Source organism: Epinephelus moara, chromosome 14 (genome assembly GCF_006386435.1).
Source record: "Epinephelus moara isolate mb chromosome 14, YSFRI_EMoa_1.0, whole genome shotgun sequence".
Lineage (NCBI taxonomy): Eukaryota > Metazoa > Chordata > Actinopteri > Perciformes > Serranidae > Epinephelus > Epinephelus moara.
The window spans coordinates 12023963-12031140 of NC_065519.1; positions in this window are offsets into that span (position 1 = coordinate 12023963).

The following is a 7178-nucleotide window of genomic DNA, read 5'->3' on the forward strand; positions in this document are numbered from 1 at the left end:
GTGAACTATAGCCTCAGTTTCCTGTTGTTAGCTGACAGGAGTGGCACCTGGTGTGGTCTTCTGCTGCTGTAGCCCATCTGCTTCAAGGTTGGACGTGTTGTTGGTTCAGAGATGGTCTTCTGCAGACCTTGGTTGTAACCAGTGGTTATTTGAGTTACTGTTGCCTTTCTATCATCTTGAACCAGTCTGGCCATTCTGACTCAGACCAGCCCGTCTGGCACCAACCAGTTCTGGCCAGCAGGCTGTATGTTTGACAGCTCTGTTCTTTTCTTTTCTTGATTCTTTTTGCCTTTAATGACAGGACAGGTTGAGTGTAGGGTGTGGAAGGGGATGACATGCAGCAAATGGCCGCAGGCTGGAATTGAGCCTGCTGCTGCTGTGGCACGGACACCGCCTTTGTACATGGGGTGCCTGTTCTACTTGCTGAGCTACTGGGCGCCCCAACTGCCCCATTTTAATTGTTTTGTGTCACTCGAAAGCCTTTTAGCATCTCTGGGTCTAAATTGCATACTTTTTACTTTTAGTAGGTACTGCAGTTGCCCTTACGAGGTACGAACTGTTGCATGCAGTATGCACACAATCGGGACATACTACTGTCTTATAACTTAATGCCTCGAACTCTGACCCTCTTGCTTTTATATCAGATTGGAATGCACACTCTGTGTACTCGTTTTAGGTATTGTTGTGGTCATTATGGCACAGCTTTCTGTTTTTTGGAAAGAGTCAGGAAATCATAGCTGAAATATCTTTAGCAAAATTGCGCTTCGCTACCTTATCTTTTATTATACTCAGCAGAAGACTCCTGGACATAAAAAAAAGATTACAAAACTAAGTGAGGAGTGACTATAATTTCTAATCTCTGAATCACTTTTGGTCCTGAGACACTGACTAATGACTTCTTGGTGACTAAGTAAAAGGTGTAAATAGGAACATTCCTGTACAATGAATTCAATAAAGCAGAAAAAGCAGTGTTTTTATTTCACCTAAGCGAAGCTGTCCTCATCTGGTTCAAATAACGACCCACCCCAGCCCACCTCCCATCAGCTCTTCTTCACGTTCTCCCTCCCCACCTACTGCTGGAGTCAACCGCCAGATGTTGGACACAACCTTTCAACATTCCAACTACTAGTCTACTAACTGACCTTACAAATATACACACATACGCTGTAGGTCGCGCACACACAAGGAAGTTCAAAGCTGTGCCAAAGGGGAGCAGGTGGCCAGAAACAACACGCTGCATTTGACCGGAGATCTATCAGAGGCAACAGCCTGAGTGTTCAAACTCCATTCATCCACAGACTCTGGTCAGGGAAACAGCAGCTCAACAGCCATCCTAAAATAATGGATTGTACATTGTATGCTGCATTAAACTCTCATTTAACATATGATTGTATTGCAATGTCCTGTTTTTTCTCTTGTATTGTCTATGTTGGCCAGAAGCGCATATCTCATCCAGTAGCACATGAATAACCTATTTTTGCTGCTGCAATGACCCAATATCAGTTGCCAGGTGTCCTTTACCAATACTTAGCTTAGCTTATAGTTTAACAATATCTGTCACGTCTTTGTTTTGCTGGTATGAGAGCAATGTGTGCTGGTAGTCCACATGTGCACACCGGATGTACAGTCAGTCAAGTCGTTCCACTGAAAAGGAGAAGCACAAAGAAGCTATCTTTTGTTGTGTCGAAATCTAAAAAAAGCACAAGCCAAAAAAAAAACCCACTCGTCTTCGTTATTTTCCTGGGAACTCATTCACTAATTCTTCCAAGGAGGACGAGAGCGCCTTCCCAGCAGAGTGTACACAAGGTTGTCAGCTAAAATAGAATATACATGCTGTGAGCCCCGTTCTCAAATGAACACATCTGTTAGCATAACTATTTCTGAAGACAGAACACTCCCCTGCCCTGCTGCTCTTAATCACATTCTCGTACAAATGTGCGCACACAAAGACTCACACAGAGACAGACGTGCACGCGCTTCCCACTCTGACACAGAATAGACCTCGACCGCAGCCTGCACTTAAAAGTAAAGCATGGAGTCTCAAAATGAAAGTTGAGGTGATGTCTCTGGTCACCAGTTGCGACTACGGGCATCATTTTCTGGTGTTAAATCTTAATGAATGTACTTAAAACAAGCAGCAACCTTCAGGGTTGAAAAAAGAAGCCAATGTCAAAGTGCTAAAAGTCTGCAGTTCTTTGAATGGCCACTTGAGGCTGGCTCCGGAAGCCAGACAATCGCCATAGACATCAGAGGTAAAATGTCCAACTCAACAACAGAAATAAACATGTTGACAGCCTGGGGCAAAAACAGTTTTTGTCTCTACAGCTAATTTCAACATTCATGACAACTGTTAGGGAATGATTTTTTTTATACATCCCACTCGTTTACATTTTATTGAGGATTTAATAGCTAAGTGACAGGTGTCTGCCGATAGTGTCCTCGGGTTCTCAGTCAGATCCACCCCTCACTCCTCTATAGTGACACCCTCTTGTCCAAACATGGTCACTTCTGGCTCCAGAAAAAAAACATGGCAATGGCCGGAATTCCAAACTCAAGGCTTCAAAACGGTAATCCAAAAACCAATGGGTGACGCCACGGTAGCTACGTCCATTATTTTTTACAGGCCTTGGTTTTAAACAGATTACAAATTTGGTTTAAAGATTTTGGGATCATTTTTTCCTGTACTTGGATTTTTTCTAAATGATTGCAAACATTCAACTGCTGTACAACATGTTTTACCTGTATGAGAGATGCACTGATCCAGCTTTTTCAGATACCAATTTGATACTGAGCCTGATGCTATGGCTTTGAGAATCAGCCGATACCGGATACTGATCCGATACCATGGTTGACCTAAAAAGCTATATACCTTTACATGTAGAACAGAAAAGACTAGCGGCATCAGGCATTGATGACTACACAGTTCTTTCCTTAGATAAAATGAAACAAAATGAAAAAGATTAATGCAATAATGAACTATTTATTTTTAACAAAAATAAACAATTTTGCAACAGCAGTTGAAATAGTGTGAAATAACTCCACACAGCAGATTCTCTCCTTCGCTCCATGACCTATGACGTAGCTCGCATAGCAATAGATTTAAAGGGAAAGGATTGCATCAGGTATAGGTTCCTTTTTCCAATACCCAATCCATTTATTTTGATTATACCGGGGCCGACAATCGATCCAGATATCGGATCGGTGCATCCCTAAGTCTAAGGCCACATTTTGTGAGGCTATACTTGGGCATAGCTGTGCATTACTCTTGCTTTTAATGTGAGCATGCTAACAATAACAATGCTAACATGCTTTTAGTTAGTAAAAAAAAAAAAAAATCAACACAGCATAGTATTGCGATATTTTGCAAAGTGATATTGTATTTTTTACAAATACACATCTTACTACAACTTTTGGTACTAGAATAATAAATCAATTGCTTTTTTGGTCCACTAGATGGTGCTGATGTTTTTTCCTGGTGAGGTCAGCAGAGGTCTAACGGCCGGGCTCCACCGGCTGCAAATGTAAGTGTCACGTAAGCGTAGCGTTGTGGCATATTCATTTGGGCTCCACTGACTGCGTACGGAAGCGACACGTAGAGAAGCCAGCGGGGTTGTTTACCGTTTGCCGAGCCAAGAGGCTGCATGTAGGCTGCATGAAATGTTAAAGCATTTTCCACCTAAGTTATTACATATATTTGAGTTATCTACAAGTTTACTGTACTGTTTGTCATCTACTCGCTTTCAAATGTCCGCCACGGACATTTACACAATGTCACGGATAAACATGGGTAAATGCATGAAAAAAAATCATCACATATCACCTCTGATAATGGTTTATTCATTTAAAAACACATTGTGCTCGTTTAGCACACTATTTCATGTAGTTTTTATCTGCTGGAAGGTCGCGTAGGGGAGCGTAGCGCGACAAAAATAGAAGAGCCGCTTAAAATAGAGAGTTGTCGCGCGACAGACGGGGGTTGTCACGCCGCTCTCGTTGCCGGTGGAGCCGCTGTAATTGATTAACAGGGGGGCGACCTGCTACGGGACTCGCGCTGCAGACGTGTCACGCCGCTGACGTGCCCGGTGGAGCCCGGCCGTTAGTCAGCAGCATTTGGCAGGAAGTTCATCAAAACAAAGATGGAGGCACCGGAGAAAGAAACCAGAGATGTACCATCGACATGTAAATCAAACTTCTGGACTTATTTGTTTTTTGGTTTTTTTTACACGGAACGAAAGAAGGACTTGGATATGACGCATGCGATTTGCAAGCAGTGTCATGTAAAATTTCTCCAAGAATACTACAAACTTAATGGCTAAACCGCTAACGGCCATGCTAACGCTAAACCCACTCCACTGAAAAATCAACCAACACTGGACACTCTTAGCTTGACGAAACCACCATCCGACTCTGAGAGAGCACAGAAAATAACGCACTCCGTCACCTACTTCATGTGCAAAGATCTGCGTCTATACAGCATTGTGGAAAACAAATGCTTTTCCCACATTTTTTTGACTGACCCAGCTGTACCCAACCTCTACAGAGAAGTGAAGCATAAAGTTGAGGAATCTTTAAGTACAAGGAAGGGTGGCATTAACTTGTGATGCCTGGACTTCAAGGTCAGCGGATTCATATGTGACTATAAACGCACATTATCTCAGAGGACTGGTGACTGCTGTTTCTTGTTTGCCAAACTAAAGCAGTACAGGGGCGGCTGTGGCTCGGAGGTAGAGCGAGTCGTCCACCAATCGAAAGATCAGCGGTTCAATCCCGGGCTCCTCCAGGCTGCATGTCGAAGTATCCTTGAGCAAGATACTGAACCCCAAATTGCTCCTGATTGCTGTTCCATCAGTGTGTGAGTGTGTTAAAAAAACTGAGTAGCAGGTGGCACCTTGTATGGCAGCCTCGGCCACCAGTGTATGAATGTGTGTGTGAATGGGTGAATGTGACTCGTGGTGTAAAAAGTGCTTTGAATGGTCACTAGATGGCTAGAAGGGCACTATACAAATGCAGGTCCATTTACCATTTACGTTACACCGGAGCAAACACTGCAGACCTCCTGCAAAATGCAATCCAAAACAGACAACGCTTCTAACATGGGTGTTGCCATTCAGTTGGCGGGATACCTGCATGTGAAGTGCACTTAATGCAGCCTCGCAGACGGCTGTAAATTTGCCAGCAGTTCAGTTTGTCAAGTGTCTGACAGGTTTTATGACGGTGTTGGTCAGTCTGTCTGCTTTGCATCATATTTTGCTGCAATAAAAATGATCAAAGTCAGATGAACAGACTGAAAACTTTCTTACCTCTTATGAGGTAAGACAAAGTTTTCCTTTGGGGAAATATATTACATCGCAATAATCAGCATATTGCAATGTCACAATAATATCATGACCTAAGTATTGTAATAATATCGTGTCGTAAGTCTTCTGGCGATTCCCACCCCTATTAGTTAGCAGGTATAACAGCATCTTAGTTTAATCTGGTTGCATTCCAACATTTGCTAATTAGCACATAAACACAAAGTAGAGTTGGGATGTCAATAGCTGTGCAGGTATTTGGTCATAAATCTGAAGTATACTGGACAAATTGTGACCTTAAAATGGTGCCAGATGTAAAGTCAAAGGATCACCAAACTTATAACTAGGCATCCTGATGGGGAGATGAATGTCCGAACCAAATTACATGAAAATCCATCCAATAGCTGAGGAGATCTATCAATCAAAATGACGACCTTGTGGTGGCACTACAGGAAAAATCAGAGACCATCAAAGACATTAAGCATTCATTATATGGGGACAATGAGCTTCTGTACAAAAATTCATGGCCATCCATCATGTTGTTAAGATATTTCAGTCTAGACCAAACAGCTGGACTGGCAGACCAGCACTGCCCCCCCTCCTAAAGCCACACAAACGCTAACAGATGGAAGGTATGTAAAATGAAGGAGACATGGATACGTCTTTACATCGCAATCCATCAAATGGTTGCTGGATTTGTTTTCAATATTCATCCTCGTACCCCCTGCTCCACACACAAACACCACACACATATGGGAAGAAACCTTCCCTATGGCTCCTCTCTCAGCGGGACTAAGCACATGAAAGGAGGCCAAAAACACCTCCTTCTGTCCTCCAAATCCTGTCAGAGGCTGAGATGAAGTGCTCCTTCTCCAGTTTTTTACATCAAAATCTGGATTCAATAACTCCACTGATCTTCAAAAACACTCAGAGCACCCTTAACACAAACGCACACATGCACACACATCAGCTGCATGCATAGATACTACACACACCCAAAATTATATAACCACACTGTCGCCTACAAACACAATCATCTGTCATATAGACAGACTCATGCAGGCATAAAAACAGACCTGAATTTGAGGCATGTTACAGCCACCTCAACATTTAATAGGAAGTTTGTGAGCTCATTAAAGACAGTGCCAACACTATGATTTTTTTTTTTTAAATAAAGGTTTAAATGACTTTCTCTTTTACCTTATTTCATTGTTGACTCACGACAGTAGGCTATTTAAAGCAGGGGTTACTAACCTTCTTGTTAACAGATGCCTTTTCTATCATTGAGTAAACTGACGCCCCCTGACTAATGCTGTGTTCACATTAAGAGCAACACAGCAACAGGCTACAATTCATTTCTTAATGGAAGCTGGTGACATGAAGCTACAAACCAATGCCCGACATTTGTCACTGCTGACATGCGTGATGCGATACTAACCCAAGGTGAGCTGGCCTGAACTTTTTTCAGCACTTCAAAGACACAGCAAAGCGTCAACCAATCGTATGTTTTTGTTTCTAGCTGTGGTGATGTGTTATTTATCTAAATTAGCTGTAGCTAAGCTAAGCTAACTGCTTATCCTGTTGTGGGTCGTGGATGTGCTGGAGTCGAGAGGCGGGGTACACCCTGGACAGGTCACCAGACTATACACTCACAGGACTGACACAAAAAGACAGACAACCATTCACACTCACATTCACACCTACGGACAATTTAGAGTCACCAGTTAACCTGCATGTCTTTGGACTGTGGGAGGAAGCCGGAGTACCTGGAGAAAACCCACGCTGACACAACATGCAAACTCCACACAGTTGCTGTGAGGTAACAATGTTAACCGGCGTGGCGAAGCGTCAACCAATCATATGCTTTTGTTTTCTAGCTGTGAT